The 21,067-nt window shown below is 40.0% G+C and overlaps 1 long non-coding RNA gene across 1 annotated transcript; it reads right to left on the reverse strand.

The window, feature by feature from the left end:
* Positions 1–820: 820 nt before the first annotated feature.
* Positions 821–20,865, reverse strand: LOC121667032. The gene is made up of 3 exons (XR_006016894.1): positions 20,717–20,865; positions 14,306–14,402; positions 821–4,444 (listed from the first exon to the last, which is right to left on the reverse strand). It is a non-coding gene; the product is annotated as an uncharacterized LOC121667032 (long non-coding RNA).
* Between the last annotated feature and the right edge of the window lie 202 nt (positions 20,866–21,067).

The following is a 21,067-nucleotide window of genomic DNA, read 5'->3' on the forward strand; positions in this document are numbered from 1 at the left end:
AAATAGTCAAACACTTACTGATATTTCATAGTGAAATATCATATTCTAAAAGTTTTCCAGTGTTTCTTTTCATACTTATTAAAAGTTTTTCCATGAGCTGGACCTTTTCTCCTTGCCTGTGGACAAAACAAAGTATCATCTTCTACACAAGCTATTAATTATCAATTCTATTGAAACAAATTAATCTAAATAAAAATCTTTTTAAGAACAGAACTCAGCTAACTTTATAGACATTAGTTAGATACATATCAAATGAAACTGGATGTTATCTAAGGAAAAATGAAAAACAAAAGTTGGTTTAACAAGTCAATCCAAGTAAAATCAGGTCTTCAGGTTTCAGGACAGAGACACAATGTGTATTTCATATAAAGAGTAGGAACAGTCCAACATATGCTCTAAATTATATCCATCCAATATATTGATTGTAAATTGATAAGCCAGAAAACAGAATTCAGCACTTTATAATGCAAAAAGTAAGGAGCTAGTACACCTTGTCTGGGTATGTCCTTGCCTATCTAAGTACCTCTGGATGCAGCTAAGTTTTCATCAAATGATACTTTGAACCTATTGCCATCATCCATCTTTCTCACTTCTATTTCATTGTTATCTTCTATATCATAATCCACACTGGAATTGAAAATAAAAGTATAATTTTTTTTAAATTTGAAAATATAATTATGAGATTGAAGTTTTTGAGGGAAGCTAGGAGTGGATCTACCCAAGAGAACATAAACAGTGCAGTGGGGAGAAATAAAACTATTCATTGTTCTGTGCAGATTTTCTGGGCCCTTTTCTCATAAAGGTGGAAAAAACCCGCAGCTTATTTAACATTTTATGTTTAAATAATTTATTAGATACCACAGAAGAAAACATGTGGAGATGAATTTGACATAGTACAAGGGTGTTAAGGATAAGGGTGTCATTTATTCTTGGATCTGTTTTTCTACTACATAATCTTCAGATGTACTTAAGAGAGAGAAAAGTACACTTTGAGAAGAAAAGGGACACAATAGAATATCTTACTTCTTTTTTACCTAAGCTCAAACCTCACTTTGACCTCGTCTTCCAGTCTTTTCATGGTGACTTTCTGAGTGATTCCCTGTTCAAACTCATTCCTGTCTTTCCAATTAGAGATTTCCATCCTCCTGTGACAGGTCTGATCACAGAGAGCCTGAATGCACTGCTCTCCTCTCCTGAGGTGGGGGGAGTTGGGAGCCTGAGTTCTTGCTCCACAACAGGTATATTTTGCTTTTGTGAATTTCAAAAAAAATCTGCATCTTTCTCTGAGTCCAGTCAGAACTAAGTGTACTGGTTCTTTATGATGTCCAGAGTGTTACATTGATTATTGACAACTTACAGGTGCCAGGGAGACCCTGTGTCAGAGAAGCAGGGCTGTAAAACTTTGTTAAGATTCCTCTTTAGTCCTTCAAATATGCATCTTCTCTCTCATTAAGGGCTGAGTTACACCATGCTTTGGAACAAGGTGCAGAGGTGCCGAAGCTGTTGAAGATCTGAGTAGTCAGCCAACAGACAGCATTTCCATCTGCAGAGTTGCTCAAGTTTCTGTACACCCATGGGGAAGGCCTGCCCCAATTTTCTCAGAGATAAAGAGCAGGATGTTCAGATTTGATACCCCAATCCCTGCAGGACACAGCAGCTTGTTGAAATCACGTCTGTTAAACCCCTGGTTGTGCTCACTGGTGCTGCAGGATCCTGGTGGAGATGGTGTTTAGTGGGGCCATGGGCCTTGAGGCACAGGCTGTTGCTCTTTTCCAGCCAAGACATGACATGGCTGCTGTTAAAAAATAATGTCTAGAGGATGGAAGAGAGAGTAAAGGTCAAAATAATGGCTTTTATGTCAGTTCCTCAGCTTAGAACTCTCACAAAAATAGATGTCCCCAACTGGAAGAAAAACCAGAGAACCCTCCTGCAGTTTTGCATTCTATTTCTTCAGTGAATGGGCCTGTAAATATAGAAACATTGAAGCAAAGAAACATAGAATATCCTGAGCTGGGAGGGACCCATTAGGATAATTAAAGTCCAACTCCTGTCCCTGCACAGGACAGCCCCAAGAATCCCCACATGTGCCTGAGAATATTGTCCAAACATTTCTTGAACCCTGGCAGGCTTGGTAATCCCACTTTAAGAGGCAACTTAAAACTTGGGAGTGGAAAAATTGATCTCAGAGGAAAGAAACGGATGAAGGGAGTGTGTGAATGTGGAATTAGGAGCTTGCTGTGGGATTTCACAAGTTTTCAGATTCAAGAGTTTACCAGGCACTGAAGCACTGGCATGGGCACAAGCAATTAGTAGCAGTGTTAGAAAATCACTGATTAGATGTTGCAGAGTGCTCAGCTGTGCAGGAGTCTGCAAAGAGAATAAGGCCATGAGGAGGGAAAAGCACTGACTCAGATAAGAGCAGTTTTGCAGAAGGGGCAGGAAACAGCACAGATGCTCCTTTGCCTCTTTCCACAGCTAACATTGCTGTGGATGGAGCAGGCTTCTAGATGGGAAAGCTTTCAGGGAAAGATCCCCTGTGAAAGCAAGCAAATAAATGCTTTCAGCACAAAAAGAAGAGCCCAGCAACAACTAACAAACTAACCCAGCTTGTCACTTCCTTTATTACAGCTTGGAAGCCAGTAGGTCCCCTTGTGGGACTGAGGCTAGTGCACTGACAAAAATACACAGTTTTCTTGCCAAATGGACACATTTGGAGAATCTGTTATTTCATCATGATGAGACATTTAATTTGCCTTGCCATCTAATAGAAAAAATGAAAAAGAAAGGGGCTCTAAAGCATAGCACTGATGTTCCAAGCTTGTGAGCTCCTCTCCCTCAGATAACACATTTCCTGCATTAACGAGATGGAGGCACTCATGTGTGGTGCAATAAAGACAAAACCAAGTGTTCTTTCACAATGTTCTGTCAAATCCTCCAGGAGAGTCTGTGGCTGCAGCTTTTATGCCCTGATTCAGAATTATATTGGAGAAAGATATAAAAAAGCAGAATTCAATATGGACAGACTCATTTTGGAGGCTGAAGAAGTTTCTGAGCATTTTAACATTTCTAGAGCATAATTAGGCAGAGGGCAGCACAATTAAACAGAGTGTGGGAAGACTAAGGCCTCCTAAAGTCTTTAAGGGTTTTCTTTGAGGGTTATTTTTTCTTTCACTGGGCTTGATGGAACGCAGATTTGACTTTAACTGCATGTGTTAAATTTGTCCACAGTTTTACTGATGAGATTGTTCATCCTATTTTTCATCCCAGCATGAAGATTTTGTTGGTAGTTAGATGAAAACATGTAATTAATCAGGACTTCTACAGTAGCATGCATGCACTGTATTAAAAATATAAATCAGGCCACATGGGCTTCTTGCTTCTTTTTAATGAAAACTTGTTGCATCTTTTCTTCCTCATTATCTCTCAGAAATGAAAACAAGGAGCCAAAATTCACAGTTCAGAGTGCCTCCCACGTGGGACTCAGGCAGATACTACCCTTGATGTGCTATGCAAACAAAGCTTTTGCAGTGAAGTTGTCACTGCCCTCATGCTTGGTTCAGCGTGTCTGACCTGTGAGTCTCCCAGATGCTTCTCAGCCTTCATTTTAACAACACCTTAGTACAGCTGTTCCTTGCATTTCTTTCTATTCCTCTTAATGATTTTTTTTCCTCTGGAAAGGAGGATGGTTCACAAAAAGGTGCCGCGGGTAAGACACTTAAGTCTGGAGTCTTACAGGGCAGATGTGCAAGTTGGAGTAAGTCAGCACTTAGGTCTTTTCTTACTGTTAAATGGAAGAAAAAGAAGTACTTTTAGGAAACTTAATCTGACTTGTTTTGCTTTAGAATGAGGAGGATATTGCTCTAAAAATGCCTCAATATAGAAGCAGCCCAGGGTGACAGCACTTTTCATAAATGTGGGTGTCTACATCTGGTGAGATGAAACATGCAAAACTCCCGGAAAACATTTCCAGACTATGTTCTCCTCCTTGCCAGTTTCTACAGGATGGAAAAGTGTGCACTTGCTGCAAAAACAAAAATTGAAGCTTTTACCATGCTTGTTTTTCCACCTGTAACATACTACAAGGCTTCATTTTATGTGGCATCCTGCAGAAGAACCATACGTCAAAAACCAAACATAATTAATTAAATACAGAGGTAAATCATCATTGAGAGGAAGGAAACAATGGGATGATTTAGAAAAGGAAACAGATACTTGTTCTCAGTGGATGTTTGATGAGCCAATGCAAGTCAATGAGGCAGAGACAGAGGAGGGGTGTTCCAAAAGATTGGAGCCTCAGAGGAGAAATTCCTGACATGAACAGTTGTGATCTGTGTTGAGGTACACAGGGGAGAGAAGTGGAGGAGGGAGTGGGCAGCAGAGAAGCTCTGTAAAGGGCCATGACCACAGGCACTGGAAAGGCATGTAAAAAAACTTCAGTACATATCTGAAAAAAAAAAAAAAGGATTTATTTGTTGCGGTGCAGTTACTCCTTTAAAAAGCTATAACTTTTTATTTTTGCAGTTATTTTTGCCTCCAGTCAGCTTGTGATGTTCACAGCCTGGTTCTCTTTCCATTAATGTTCCTCCAATAAACATGCTCTGATGTGCACTAAAGCATCTATCAGCAGCTCATATTACAGCAGAACCCCTATTTTTTAACAATGAGATTAAGCTGTTTATGGAAGCTGCTGACTTTGGCTGGTCACTATTGGGATATTGGTTCATTACCCTGTATGTTATCTCTGCTAAATCATCAGTTAGAAGGGCTCAGATGGGAATGCTCCAAGCTCCTTTATAGTCTTCCATCTAACCGGTGAGACAACACTGAAATACATGAACAAAAGTTTCAAAGTGTCCAAAGACAAAAAAGAGAGAAAAAAATACTAGATAAAAGATGTATTTTGCTCATTTCATTGGTACAATGAGGTTTGCAAGTAATTTTTTCTCATAGAGACTCATCTACTGGAGAAAGTGTGCAGCAGAGGTAGGAATCAGCCTTCATTAATCCAGTTACAACTAAGAAAGAAAGAATTTGTACCACAAGCAATTTATTCTGCTGAGATTTTATTTAAATTGCAAATGCAGGAAGGAAATAATTTCACTTTTGCCCTGTTCATCAGAAACTCCACCCTATCCCAAATCTATCAGCATCAGATCCAATCACAAAATATGCAAAACAATGTCATCAGAACAAACTTTAATTAGGAGATCATACCCAAAGGGCTTGGCACTTTTTTTCTAACTGAGTTTTTGTCCCCTTCAGATTAACATTTCAAAAGGTGTCACATGGAGTAAAGCCTTGGTCCTTTCCATCAGTTTTAGAGTCCTTTAAATTTGGGATATTACAGAAGGAAGAGATATGATACCTGTGTGAAATTGTGAAATTATGAAATTATGAACTGGCAGGCTGCTTTTTGAAAACAGGTAGATTTCTGCTTTATGAGAGTTTTTCTATGAAGAAGGAAGGAATTCGGAAGGAAGGAAGGAATTCGAAGGAAGGAAGGAATTTGGAAGGAAGGAATTCGGAAGGAAGGAAGGAATTCGGAATTCGGAATTCGGAAGGAAGGAAGGAAGGAAGAGCAAATCTTATCACTAAAGTTAAAAAAAATACCCATGAAGTTTAGAAGTTTTTCTGCCAACTGGTGCTCCCTTTGTTCAGGTTACCACAACAGAAGTCTAAAATCCCCACACAGGTAGGGCAAGGCTCAGATGTTGCCAGGAAAATATTGGCAGCAGCTTCTTCATGCTCAAAAGCATTTTGACAAGGCAAACTTACTTAGTTACAATCAGTGTTTGAATAGAGATTGAAGAGAGCAGCTGCTAAGTGGTCTTCTCCTTTATTTCCCTTGATGGAAAGAGTCAAAAGATCAGTGGTTGTAGATGAGAAAAGATTAATGCGAAATATTATGAGCTGCAGGAAGTAATTGCCATATGTCCTGGTAGGTGATCACACATTCAGTACCCAACACTGGCAGAAATAGCATCCCCCACCCATTCCAGCTCCCACGCTTTCCTTTTCCGATGAACCAGGAGGGAAGGATGCTTACCATTGCTTAAGTGACCAAAGCTGCTGAAAGCAGATGGTCTTTTTATTTTCATCCTGTCCCTGCATACTGCAGGGCACCAAACCTCCTGCAACTGCCAGAAACATCTCTTGGAACCATCAGAGGACAGAAGGGCAGGAGGGATAAATAGGGAAGAGCCATGGAGAAGAGCAGTTCAGGGAAATGAAGGGCAGCCAGGTCCATCTCTGGGAAATTCTATGCCCTTGGAAAATCACAGCGAGAAGAATTGATTAATTTAACCTTGGAAAAGAATGCTACATCAGGATTTGTGGTCTGTCACTGAAGGAAAAGTGGCTTTTTTTTCTTTTTCCTGTAATTTCTAGAGAAAAAAATAAAGATCAAAAGAGCAGCATATCACTGGCAAAAAGCAAGACTGCTGAAGGAGAAACAGTATCATGATCAGCCTAAAAAATAAGAATCACTTTTATTTATTATTTGGAATTGTACAAGGGGCTTGTTTTTGTGTGGCTTGTCTGTTTGTTTGTTTGAACTTGATTGATGCTCTGTGGAACAAAATTTTCAAATATTTCCCCATGTCAGAAGACTGCATTTTATCTCAAAAGGAAAGTTTAGTTATTTATGCAGCAGGACATTAAAAAATGGGACCTTCAGGGAACCAAAACAAAAACATTAAATATCAGGAAGTTTGTCATAAAATCACAAAAGCTGATAGCACTGGCAAAATAGGAGAGTGTTTGCATATAGAGACAGTGTTCCATGTGCTGGTATACTGGGCCAAAATAGATTCCAGGCAACCTACAGCAGAGTGAAGAGGTGTTCAAAGCGGTGTCTGAACCATTAAGTTTGCAGATGATGCAGCACAGTGTGGCCTGGCCAGATCAGATCATTGTCTGGGCTGGACCTCTGCTCTCTGTGCAGAATTACCCTGCTGACAGCAGGGGCTGGCTCTGCCAGCCTGTGAGAACTCTGCTGCCCACCCTTCTGGTCCTGCACAGTGCCAAAATTCCCCTGGCCCAGGGCAGATTTCTCTGTGTCTGAGGCAGCCACCGCAGCCCCTCTTTGCAAGCAGAGATCTGTGCAATGCTCTTGGCCAGGCAGCTCCTTCGAAGGCAGGTCAGACAGGCAGCATTCCCAAAGGAGACGCTGCTTAGTGCCTGGAAAGAGGATTCTTGGAGACTTCATAGAATCATGTATTCACAGAATGGGTTGGGCTGGAAGAGACCTTAAAGACCATCTCATTCCAACACTTTCCATTTCCATTTCCACTGGGACACTTTCCATTATCCCAGGTTGCTCCAAGCCCCATCCAACCCGGCCTTGAACACGGCCAGTGATGGGGCATCCACAGCTTCTCTGGACAACATGTGCCAGGGCCTCACCACCCTCACAGTAAAGAATTTCCTCCTAATATCCAATCTAAATCTCGGGTATAGGCAGCTCTGTGACAGACATTCAACTTTAGATAAGAAAAATCCACCTTTTGAGGAAGAATGAATCCAGAGGGAGCAGTGGACACTACCAAGAGGGTTGTGAATATAAGAAGTCTTTTACTACATTAAGGATTCTATGTTTGTATGATCCCAGGAATCCCAACAGCAAGAGCCTCCAGTGAGGAGACCTCAGGCCATGTGTGATCTTCTCAAAGAGCAGACACACACAAGCTTATGAGAAAGCTGCATCAACCTCTGTAACCTTCAAGGCCGATTAGCACAGCCTTTACTCAACTTGCACTGGACCTAGGAAAAGGAATAATTAATGTTTTCAGGAAAATTAATCTTGCTGGGAGCACTCAAGCACTAGCATTAATCTTTCTAACTATTATTGCTGCACTATTGTTTGCTTCCCTTTTTCTTGGCTTCAGTTATCCCTGACCTTGTTGACTATAAAAAAAAAATCAGGCGAAAATTTTATGTAGGGCAACAAGGAGGTCGAATTAGAAATTACAGGAGAAAATAATTCATTTTCTTAGCTCACAGGAATTAGTGATCTGATCTACTTAGCTATTCTTCAAGGTTCTTATGCATTAAAATAGTGAATAATAATGTGCTATAAATAAGAAGACAACTAGTGAAATTTGAACATTTTTCCAAGGCTGCTTGAATGCCCTCTAAAGTCAGTGCAGCAAAATAGAAGTGTGGGGCCTTTAGCTGGTTTTGATACTGGGAGGGATGAGTATAGGTAATGTAATGTCAATTTCCTTGGAAAAATATGGGATGTGAATTTGCTGCTCAGGTTACTGTTTGTGCAACTTATTATGGGAATAAGCTGTCATGTAAACATTAAATGCTTGCAAGACTTCAGTTCTGCTACAGAAATGAAGCAAAAGAAAGTGGGAAAAACTTCCAGAGGGCAACAATTATTGATCTACATAAGGGAACACTTCAGGGGAGCAAAGTGAGCTTCACAGCTGTAGAATAGTTAAGATACATGGAGATTTGATTGTGTACAAATCTTCTCCCCCTGCCTTTGATATTCTGGTTCAGACACAATACTGACATCTCCATCAAATTGGAGGCTCTGGAAAATAGGAGATATTGAAACACTACATTTTCATCTGCTTTTGTTTCTGGGTTTTCTTCAAAATGTGATTTTCTGAAATTCAGATATTTCTCTTCAGCTTATTGAACTAAGTTCAAGCACTGCTTCATTGGTGTAGTAATCCCATCAACCATTACATGCTTTTTCTGAGCAGTATTCAGGGTGCCATCAGCTTTCTCCTTTTGGCCATGCTTCTGGCTTGGATTGTGTCTCTCAAAAACACAATTATGTCATAACCAGTAAGAAGACCTTTGGCTGAGACTGGAAAAACTAGTTTTACTGTAGATCTGCAATCTAGCAGAAAACTCAGCGTGTAAGAGGAGAACAAGGGAACCAAGAATTAAAGTACAGCTCCAGAGGGAATTATGACACGTTATGTGGACAAATGTTAGTTCTGAAATAGATAAAAGATAACATGCATTGGGACTTTTTATGTTGGTGGGTTTTGTTTTTGTTGGTTTTTGGTTTGGTTTGGTTTGGTTTTTTTAAACATTATTACAGTAATTGTTTTTTAGTGGTAATAAGAGAGATGAAAATGGTAGAGGAAGATTGTGTTTTCTATTCAATTAACTGAAGTAAAATCAAGAAACTTTCAGATACTTAAACCTTTCTTCAAGTCTGAAGAAAGGCAAGAAACGTCAAAGTTACCTTGAGAAAAAGTCAGACCACACACAGTCTATGTACCTGTTCTAAGTACTCAAATAAACTGAGGCAAGAAGAGAAAATTTGGCTTGGCTTTTACCAATGATACGGCCTTACAAATGTCTCAATCACCTCTGGGATTGCTGCTTATATACGGAATCTGTCCTCCTCAGGACAAAACAAGATAAAGTTCAATCAGCTGAGAGGCTGTAAATCCCTTATCTGACCTAGCTGGGTTCATTGCAGAAAGACAGTGTCCAACTACTTTCCTGATCTGGTTTTTAAGCCCTCACACTACTTCCAGTCGTCATAAGGTGATGTCCTACCCTGGCCTTGAGCTTTGCAATCATCTCCTCCTGTGTTCATGTCATACCTGGCCAGTGCTGCCTTTATCTGAAATTGCTGCCACCATAACTGACAGAGGAATAGAAATTACTCTAGTTTAATAAATAATACTTTTGACATAGTTCAGATTTTTTTTAAATTGATGAAGTATCGTATCAGTAACAGTCTTGGTTGTAGAAGACATCCTCATGTCCTTGTTTCTACTTCTAAGAATAACAAATAAATGATCCAGCAGAGGACCAAGAACACTGTTCTTCATCTGGAACCAAGCAGATGGCTTTTGTAGACTGAAAATTCATACAGACTCGAGCTTAAAGGAATTGAGATTTCACTGTGGGTTCTTTCTAGACAACTGAAAAATTCAGGTGACAGAAGATTTGAGGATACATAAGGGGGTTAAAAAAGATCCAGAAAATTATCAGAGAAAAAGAATTTAGGAAGCCAGGGAGAAGTAAAACAAAGTGGTGGGAAGGCAACACTTTTCTCTCTCTGTCCAGAAAATGGACGGAATGAAATGAGGGACCTGGGAAGGACATGAGTGGATTTACTAATCAGGAGCAGAAGTACTCAGAAATACTCAGATATTCTGACTTCATCTGTCATCTGATCACAATCAAACCATTTGTAAGGACTGTTTATCTGAGACTAATGTTGGTCCAGGAATCTGGGAATGTTCTGATGAAAGTTTTTTTGGCTTCCTGCCTAGACATTTCTCCAGGACTGTCACAGACCAACCTTTATGAGTAAACTTATTGATAGATTGATTCAGATCTTTTTGGTCCAAATACCTGAGATCATCTTATGGGATCGGACTTTGTTTTGTTGTGAATCAAAAAAAGAATATATTTGATATTATTAAAATCCTCATTGAAATAAAACTTCTCCACTAAATGCTGCAAAGATCCCTTTTGTGAAAAGTTAAGAAGTGGAGTCTGGGATAGTTAACTTTTTGGCTCTCTTTGTAAAATTCTGACAAGTTTGGTACCCTCTCTTTGAAAGTTACAAGTAGGTCCTAATGGTGCTTATTGTTCCCATTTTCAGATGCTGCAGTTCTGGCTTTCACTGTGTGCAGGGCTCTTCTGGGTCTGCAAACACCTGAAATCTGTCCAGTGCTTCAGGCAGGAATTAAGCTGTGGTTCAAGCATAAGTGGGTAGGAAGGGGATATGTGATGTGAGGATTGTTCTGCAGCCTCCAGGGCAATCAGCACAGAGCAGCTCTTATTTCTGTGGCTGGACTTGCCTGGCACCCAAAACAGGGCTACATCCAAAGTGGCCATTGGGAAAGGCTGTTGGGAATGGATAATATAAACATCATTTACTAAGTAAGTATACCAGGGCAGAGATCTGAGCCTTGGCACGTGGCTGTTACTGAAATAGTCCCTCTTGGTGTTTTCACCAGTCAGTTAGCATTGTTCCAGTGCTGCCTGGACACAGGAACTAGCCCTGGCCAGGAATATTCCCAATAGGAATGCTGAATGTAATTTTTCTTATTTAGAGTCGGAGAGTGTTTAACAACAAGGTTGCGTCCAAAAGGTGCCAGATGGCTTTGGGGCCAGTGAACAGGCCCTGGTGCTGCTTAGCATTAGAAGTACAGCCAGTGCAGGACCCTCTTCTCCAGCCTCTATCTCTACCATCTCCTGTATGGATTTTCCTCAGGGCCCTTGCATATCACCAGTCCTGCTGTGATCCACACATCAACATGTTCTCCAGAGCCTCTGGGCTCAGAGAGACACCTTCCCAACCTTGTCCCTGTCCTCTGCCATCCAGAGCTCATTCTGATGGGATTACTTTCCATTCCCAGGTGAGCCAGAGGCTATGTCCACAAATTTTCATTCCCATATTCATTTTTCCCCCCTTCCTTCACAGCATCCTCTTTCTCTCTCTCTCTCTCTCACTTTGAGATCCACCATTTAGGGTGTCAACACTTTAAACTGTTGGGAAACAGTACCGCTGAGACAATTTTTACACTGGAAAGTGTCAATATGTTCTGTCAACTGTTTATATGATATAGAGGCTGTGACAAGAGCTGGCTACTGACAGGATTTCAGCACGTCTGTCTAACACCAACATCTTCCTCCTCACTTCCCACATCTCGCCAAAATCAGCAGGCTTCTGCTTATATTAGATGCCCTCAGATATTCCACCTGGTTTCCATCTGCCAGATCAGAAGGATATGGGTATCTATACCTTCCAACCCTATGCAAACAGCTCAGGCATCTCCTGGGCATCTCAAATATCTGGGAAACTATGTGCCTACAACCAGAAATGATCCCCAAATGTTCTGTTCACTACAACAAGAATTAAGACCTCTGTTGTACCTGTACACACCTATGGACACCTGAACTTTGCTTAAACTGTGCTGAATCACTCTGTAGGTTCCCTCCAGTGTATTATTTGTAATGTGCAGACGCCTTGGGTAACCTGGGGGCATCACAAGGGGCACAAAATATCTATGCTCTGGCAGCAAAATCCCATTTCTAGAGCGCCTATAAGCAATTGCATGTTGACAACTAAATTCAGACCTTTTATCTCAAAGAGAGTTACACCTTTGAGGGCAAAGCTAAAACTACAAATCAAGTCTTTCACAGGGCAGATTTTAAAGCATTGTGTCTTACATTTTCGTTGGCTTTCACAGTGCCAAGAGCCCAGGCCAGTTCAAACTTGTGGTCTCCAAAATAAACCCTTGTTTATATTACTAGCGAAGGAAAGTTACAATGCTACCCTATGTAAATGAGTAGTTAAATTTTAACCTTTTTCTTAACTCTATTAAGTGTTGGGAGAAAGAAGGGGAAAGAAGAGAAGGAGAAAGGAGAAGGAGAAGGAGAAGGAGAAGGAGAAGGAGAAGGAGAAGGAGAAGGAGAAGGAGAAGGAGTTTTCTTCATCAGTGGGGCAGTGCAACACTTACAAAGATTCTCCAGCCTCCAGAGAGTTTTGAAGACTTACTTAAAGCCAACATCTGATCAAGTCTTAGCAATACTCCTCCCCTGAGTCAAAAGCTGGACTACCAATATCTCTGTGATTGTATGATCTAAAAAGCTCTAAACTTTCACATACTACTTGAGTAGTAGTTGGAAGACTAGAGAACAGATTTTACCCTTGGATTTGCACTAAGCTTTCACTGATGTTAATGAGAATTATGAACATGTGATGTTGAGGTTTTGGCCCCAGAATGGAGATTCAAATGATATATTTGAGACATATGTCAAATTTTTTAGAAAGATTTTACAAGTGATACTTTTGCTGAGAAAGGTCAACTGACAGGCATCTTATTATTAATGATAATTTCTAATAGAAGAGATCCTTTTCTCTGAACTGGAAACATTACATTCTGACTTGGAACCTGTGGCTAACCAATACCATACATCTTAATAGGGCTGCAGACCTTCCTGTGGGAAATGCTATCAAATCTTTAGAGCCACTTTATTAAAGGAAATTGCAGACAGCTTGAAAACATCCATGATCCTTTATCCTGACATTGGCTTGTAAAAGCTGTGCCATGACTTTGTGTCACTGTTCTTTCTTATTTTGGTCTTTCACTTTATCTGACTTTGGCTTTCGTGTCATGTCTTGTATATCACTTTGCCTCTTCTATACCACCATCACCTCCTCCCTTTTCCTATTTCAGGTATGACAGGATCTATTTATTTTCTCCTGTGAGTGCTCTGCTCATGCAATTAATGAACAACAGCTGTGGGTTTTTTTTCATTCAAAATTTATTTTCTCTGCAAATGACACTTTCCATTTCACAGATTGGTCTTTAGGTAGGATCTTTGAGATAGGCATTGAGACCACTGTGGGTTTGGAGCCCATGGCACACCACAGAGTCCATGTCTCCCTTTCTTCTTAGTCTCAGCAGTCCAAATTCCTTGTCCCAGTGCTTTCATTATTTTTTTAGTAAAGGAGACAAGTAAGTCAAAATCTTTCCATTCTCTTTACAAAAGCTTGTCTGTTTTCACTGTCTGAGTACAAAGTTGACACATCATAGTTCAGTTCAACTGATAGTGAGGACACCACAGCTTTAAAGTCAGGCTATTTCAGCTGTTTACTTGAAAGACTAGGGACCAAGATGAATTTTCAAACTTTATTTTCTCCCACCTGAGGAAACAAATATCTTAGAATGATAGAAAAACAAGTTCCACCAAATTGTGAGGATGAAGAAAATAAGAGACTCTACAAACAAACAAAAAAAAGGGACAGATTTGTCCAAGCAATCTTTTTTATCATTATTTACAGCAAACGATTGCTGTTTTTATTGTCCTGACCTATTGTCAAATTTCATTTGAAAATATTGAAGATTTTTTCTCAAAAGAAGTAAAACGTCAGAGATGGAGTCTGAGGAGGAGGTATAGTGCTTTTCCTCTTGAACCATTTCTGTGAGAAAAAAGTCCCCAAAAATAGCTAAAAGCCAGTCTCAGTTTCACTCTTTCTTTAATCCCTTCCTGCATCTCACCCCAGAGAAGCTTAGGAAACTCCCTCCCAGGAGCAGGGGCATCAGTCTGTTCCAGTGAGACAAGGAACTCCCCTTTCATTATGGGACTTCCCACTTTCTGAAGGAGAACTCTAGTTATTGCATGGAAAAGAAATTCCTCTGTCAATCTGAAAATGGTATTTAAATTTATCTTTTGACTGTTCCCACTTTGCTTGAGTTAAAATGCTCCATCAAGAATAAAAAATCTTGTTTCGATCGATTTGTATTTTACCACAAATCATAAAGCAAAAATGAGAACTATGAGCCACCATAACATTTCCACTCACCCAAAGGCAAATTCCTTCCTCTGGTAGATCAAGGTTTCAATTCCAGAAATACGCTTTATTTTCCTCAGAATAAGAACAAATGGGAGTTAATGCAGACCTAAAGATTAAAATGAAAGAAAAATTATATAGGATTTGTAGCTATTTAATGAAAAAACATAGAATGGCCTTCTTATGCCAATAGCTTGGGTTGCGTCAAAAAAAGAGTCTGAAAAAATATGTCTGTGATCATGTTTAAATAGCAAAGTTGCAGGGAGATAAAAGAGGATTTTTATAGAAAGTGAAAAACAATGTTAAGAAATTCCAAAACCTAAGACATTTTCAAAACTCAGTCATTTAACTTGTGCTTTGTCTCCTCTCTTTGACTTGCATGTAGAAAAACATAATGGTCCCTAGGTTTGATGGGTAAAAGGAAGATTTGAGAACTGAAAGAGAATGTTACATATTTTTCAATGCAATTTATCAAAAAAGTAACATTTTTACCAAACAAAAGTTAAAATACAAAGGTAAGAAATATGTTAAAAGCCTCTCAAGCTCTACTGTTCCTCAGTGGTAGATTAAAAAAACCGAGTTGGGAGATTTTAAAAAGTGCTATTTATTTTTATGAGTGTCTACACATACATTCCTACTTAACAGTAATTGCATGACCCAACCTGCATCAAATAAAGTGTGAGCAATTAAACCCCTTTTCCAAAATATACTTCAAGCCCTTAAGAGAGCTAAAGAGTGATTATAAACAAGTGAACAAAGGACAGTCACAATATTTATGCTCTGTTTTGGTTGATCCATCTCAAAGCATAAAAAGAGACATAAAGAATCTGTCCATTAAAAATGAAGCTTTTGTGATCTCATTATTTGGTAAGGAAGGAACTTTGAAGCTAAAATATGTTATTTATTAGGAAACATTTGCATTGCTCAAGAACACTTGGGTGGTGAAAAACCTTTGAGGAGTAGTTTAGGTGACCCTCAGGTCTTACAAGAGTTGTAGTGAGTCAATGGGTATCCCTGACATCCACAGCATTGGCAGGCAATTACCCTGACTTGCAGAATTTCAGCAAATGCTGATTATATTTGTCTTCTTCCAACTATTGTTTTTCACTATTCTGCAGGAAATAGCTTGAAAGTGTGAAAAATCATTTTGAAAATTATTTTAGCTGCATATTAGAGTGGCAGTTTCTAGACCAGTGTGCTGCTACCACCATGGAAACTACACTCAGTCAAGTTGGGATCTTCATCCAGGTGGCCAGGAGGGGACAAATTCCATAACAGACTGAACCTGGCTGGCTCTGTATCATGTGAGCAGCTGAAGCATCAGAAAACATTCAAAGGAAGACTGGAGAAGCTGGAGAAGAACTGAACCGTGAACAGGGAACCATAGATGTAAATCTGTAATTGCCAACTCCCTGACAAAAATATAAACAAATTTATATAATATTGTTGCCATATTATGTGGAGAACACACATATCTCTAGATATTTTGAGAGGATTTTGCCACAACAGTTTTATGTGTCTCAAAAACCTTCACAAGAGTCAACATGTTCTTATAAAATCAGTAGGAGCACGCAAATAACTAAAAAGAGAAACAAAGGAAAACCTCGTAATTCTGAGTTATGGTAACATATTTGCTGCACCCCATCCTATTGCTTTTATTGGCTAAAGATGGATACTGAGTGCTGAAAACAGAAGGAAAGTGTCTGAGTCACAGGAAGGAAGAAAACAGATAGGTATAAAGAGTCTTTTGTAGAAGGTTGATGGCAAAGACCCCTCTTCCTCAGAAAAAAGTTTTGTTGTAATATTTCAGACTACAGCCCAGTTTTAGTGTTACCTTGTCTTAATATCCCAAAAGTTGTGAGGGGTGATAAACAAAATCCCTCCTCCTGACCATAGCACAGGACTCAATCCTTCTTCTGGGCTCAAAGAACTGTGTGTGGGGAATCCTCCTGGCTCCCAGGAGTGCATATACTTGGGTGGATCAAGAATCCTGGCAGCTCCCTGCTAGCACCCTGTCCAGGCCTTGTAGTGTCAGCAGTTTCCCATCACCTCCCAACAGTGAGTAGTTTTTTCAACTGAGCTTGGGTTTCTATTATTCCCTAAAACTATATATGTTCCATCTCATTTAAAAGCCGATGAGGAGAGTGGGAAGTGCCTTGGTCAGTGCTCCTTTGTTGATAAGGCTGAATGTCCATGACAATTCCCTGTGTCCTTCTGTTCCATGTATCAGCAAAACCAACCTGACTGGCTCAGACTCAGTCCTGTGAGGTACATCCTGACAGGCTCAGCAGCACCTGTCCTGCTGACAGGAGAGGGCAGGGCTCAGCCTGCTTTTTTCTTCATGCAGCTGAGGAGACAAAGGCAGGGGAAGGACTCAGCTCCTGTGCCTGGCCAAAGCAATGATCCAGCTGCCATATCTGGAGAACTCCAGCAGCAGAGGGTCCCACACAGCAGGCACCTGCAGCCCCCATCAGCCCTCAGATCCTCCATGGAAGAGATTGCCAGACTCCAGCACTGGAGTTCAGGGAGCAGAAGAGGTTGACAGGGTGCACTTGTGGGGATCAGCCTCTTCTCCCAGGCACCTGGTGATGGGACAAGGGTAAATGGCCTCCAGTTGCACCAGGGGGGGTTCAGGTGGGTATTAGGAATAATTTCTTCACTGAAGGAGTGGTTAGGCATCAAAACAGCATCCCCAGGGAAGCAGTGGAGTCATCATCCCTGGGAGTGTTAAATAAATGAGTAGATATTGAAACAAAGATTAAAACCACAATGTGGTTTAGTGAGCATGGTGGTTGAAGGTTGAAGGTTGGACTTGGTGATCTTGGAGGTCCTTTCCAACCTTAATGATTGTACAATTCTGTGACTCTCTTGCTACCCTTGGAGGACAGCAGCAGCCCAGGTCACTCCCTCACCAGGCTGAAGTACATTCCCCTGTCCCTCAGGCTCTCTCACCATACTCAAAAAGATGACTGAATTTAGATGGAACTGGTGCATTTGCTGTGCTTGAGCCTAGTGGAAAAGAAGCTCTGGAGGCACCAAGCACAGAGCCATCCTCCCCTCAGCAAGGACAAGATGGCTGCTGGTGTGGCCATTGCTCCTCACAAAATGTCCACCATGGTGACCTGCCCGCACTGCAAAACCGCTGCCAGTACAAACACTGCAAAAGTTCAGCTGGCTTCTTATAATTTTGCCCTTCCCCATTCCAGGAGTTTATTCTCTCTGCTGTTACAAATGTGGTCTCCACCTGCTGAAGGAGAGGTAGGCCTGGCACTTTCCTTCAGGGCACCATTAATAATCCTCCCACAAGGACAATGTGAGGAGGAAAGGTCACAGGCTCCCAGCCTCACTGGCACCTTCCCTCACTGCAAAGGTAATCTAGTGAGCTATGGGAGATTAAAAGACTACAATTCTTAATGTTATTGATATGGACCAAAGGAGATGAGGGAATGTAAACAGCCAGGGAAAAAGCACAGAGGAGAAAACAGAGATGGAAAGTGCAAAAAGGAAAATAGGCCAAGAATAAATTTGCATCTTAAATTCTGCTGAACTTAGTCTATTAATAAGTAGACAAATCTGTCAAATCTGCTCATCTGAATGGAAAGTTTTATATCAGGCTGCACATTCCCAGCAGAACTTAACACAGGTTGTGCAAAGAGAGGCAGTGAAAGCCCTACACGGAAAGAGTTGGCAGCTATTGATTGCCTGTTCTGAGGGGAAGCATGGCTGACAGCAGGGCAGGCTGTCCTGGTTTGACACTGGAAAATACAAATCTCTTTAACAAAATCAGATGTGTGCAAACTAGGAGGCAGCATCTTGGAAAGACTCCTGCCTCTGCTTGACTTGGCCAAGTGGGAACAGCCACTGGAGTAATTGCAATGGAAATTAAACTTGTGAAGCACAAGTTAATCTTGATATTTTGATTTTTTTAGGAAACTCCAGGGTGCATTTTTCCTGAAGTGCCACTTTCTGGAGTCATGCCATTAGATGTTGTTTCATTCAAGATACATGCTTCTAATCTTGGGTGAGAAATAAAGGATGAGCAACCTGGGTCCAGTAAAGACATTAAAAACAAGCAGCACCCATACATGACCAACTCTATTATAATGTTGTTTCTTAAATGTTATGACTGCTGGGACCTGAATTATGACTTTCAAATTGTCAAGGCTGTTATGATTGTGCCTTTTCTCATCCAGTCCTCTATTAAGGTTTTCTTTCCTGAATTGCTGTACTTAAACTAGAACATAGAGCCATCCCTCCAGAGAAACTTCTCCCGAATCTCCCCTCCTGAGTGAATCATCTGAGGTGACTCCACAACAGACTGGCAGTTCTGTTGTATTCCAGAATTTGGTCTTTCTCTCTTTCTTTCCCAATATTAGAAACCTTCCATCTTTTTATATAAAGACAGCTCCTGCAGTGACTCACCAGACACAGGTAGGTGATATCCTGACACCCAGAGTGTGCGTCAAGCTGAGGCATCTACTGGCATTTGAAATGTTGGGGTCTGTTGTGTCAGGTCCCACAATCTGATGGGACAGAGGACACAGGTCCATCTGCAGGCCATTCTTTTATCTCTCCCACTAGCCCCATGCAGATTCAGACACATGATGGGAATTTTTTTGGAGCTGTATTGTGCACAGCCATGGGTAGGGATCGATGATCTTTGTGGGTCCCTTCCAAAACAGGACATTCTACAATTCTATGATTTTTGGGATATTCCAGCATACCTCAAATGGTATTAGGTGCTTATTTTGTAAGCAACTGTGTCAAATCCCTTCAACTCAGCTGAGTTCAAGATTTAGATACCTAACTTTAAGTAACTAAACTAGGTGAGTTTATGGACACTAAGAGTATAAACATGTATCAAAAGAAAAGCTCTTGTCAGTACTCTTTGTGGAGCCTAAAGAACAATTCAGCTGTATAATTAGGAGGTGTTCAGTTTGAACATTTGCCAACAGATGCTGGGCATCACAAAGTATTCCTCAGAGGGATGTTCTCCTTCCTCCCTTTATAGTCAATGAAGAAAAATTGGCAACTCTAGAATTCATCTAACCTATTTCACATGACTATTTTTGGATGTGATTGTTTGCAGCCTAGAAATGTCTTTTGTTACCCCTATCCATGTTAAGAGTCTATAAGAATACCTCAAAGGCATAGAAGTACAGAGGGGGTAACTGGGGTCAGGTGAAATGAGTTCCACAGTTTGAGTCATGTTTATCTGTTATCTCATTTTCAAGCCATCCTATGGATCAAGGTTATGTCGTAAAGACACAAAGCCACAAGTTTTCCAGGCAGTTAGAAGCCCACTCTTTTGCTTCAGGATAGGCTGTTCTAAACCAGCTTCAAACCAGAAACTGAGCAAGTATTTTTTTCTGCAGTATTAATTTAAGATCTCTGCTGATTGGCAAGGAAGGAGGATGGATCACTCTGCTAAAAGACTCCTCAGGACTTGCTGTTTGAGGTGGTTTGCACCCAAGTCCTTTGTCAGTTGACTTCAGATTAAAACAAAGATTATCTAGTTGCACCAAAAAACCAAAGGAATATGTTAAAATTCCAAACTTAGATTTGACCCAAAAATACTGAACAAAGTTCTTCTCAAGGTTATATTCTTAGAACCTAAGAGGCTTGCTTGATCTTTCTGGCTTTTAATTTTGTAAAGGTAATATCAACACAAATAAGGATGTTACAATATACATTGTGTTGGTTTGGGGTTTTTTTCTTGAAAACACAAATCAAAATGTTAATGAGGTATTTTAAAGCCCTTGAAGACTTGGACTACAGCCTTTTTAGATATAATATAGTTTTCATTCAGGCAGTAGTTTGTATTTATTCCATCCAAATCTTTAAGTCAAGGTCAAATATTTGCAGATTTATTCTGTGGAAGACAATAAGCAAATATCACCATGAGAGTAGAGTTTCGTATCACAACAGAAATACTGAAAGAGATTATTATTCATTATTCTGATAAATAATGAAACATTTTGTAAGTGGAAAGAAAATCACAAATGATACAGTTCTATTTTTGCAAAACAAATAGCAATGGAAAAAAACCCCCACAATATTACTAGCTGGTGTTATAGCCATGAAATGCAACACTAATATATATTTGGAGTGTTGCAAAATGCATAATTGCAATATAAACAATTTCTAGAAAGGAGTCTTGTGTGGTGATAGTTTAAAACAGAAAAGCATTTTGGCATCAATAAAAAGATCTAACTATATGACATATGTCAGAAGAAATATATGTGCTTCAATGAGCTGCTAATGCAAGTTCCAATCACCATAGTCTCAGGAGAAACAATCTCATTTAAAAGTTGGCAGTCAATTTCAAACTGCACTCTTTCCTTTCTAGTCTCCCCTAATTTAATATATAGGAATAAAAAACATTTGGAAATAATTAGATGCCAAATAACGTTAATAATTTACCTTGTGACAAAGATCCAGTCTCTGAAATCAAGTATTTTACAGCTTCTAATGAAACCAGTAATGTGTCTTCATATTTAAGTTCTATAGCCTCCACAGAATTTGAGAAATGCACTTATCTATATGCTCTGAGATGGAATGTAGGCAGAATTTGGCTGCAGATGGACATCATAAAGGCATCCTTTTTGTGCTAAATGGGGGTTATATAATCTTTGCTTTTTAGCGAGTATTTGTGTATTTTATATTAACTGCCCAGGATCAGTTCACTCACAGTATTTATATCCAGCAAAGACAAAACTATATGGCAATTTATATGCACTGTCCTGTGTTAACAATATTTCCTCTATTTTTTAA

This window comes from Corvus kubaryi, unplaced genomic scaffold, assembly GCF_017639235.1.
Source record: "Corvus kubaryi isolate FWS band 111438036 unplaced genomic scaffold, C.kubaryi_AGA036_p1.0 37354, whole genome shotgun sequence".
Taxonomy (NCBI): Eukaryota; Metazoa; Chordata; class Aves; order Passeriformes; family Corvidae; genus Corvus; species Corvus kubaryi.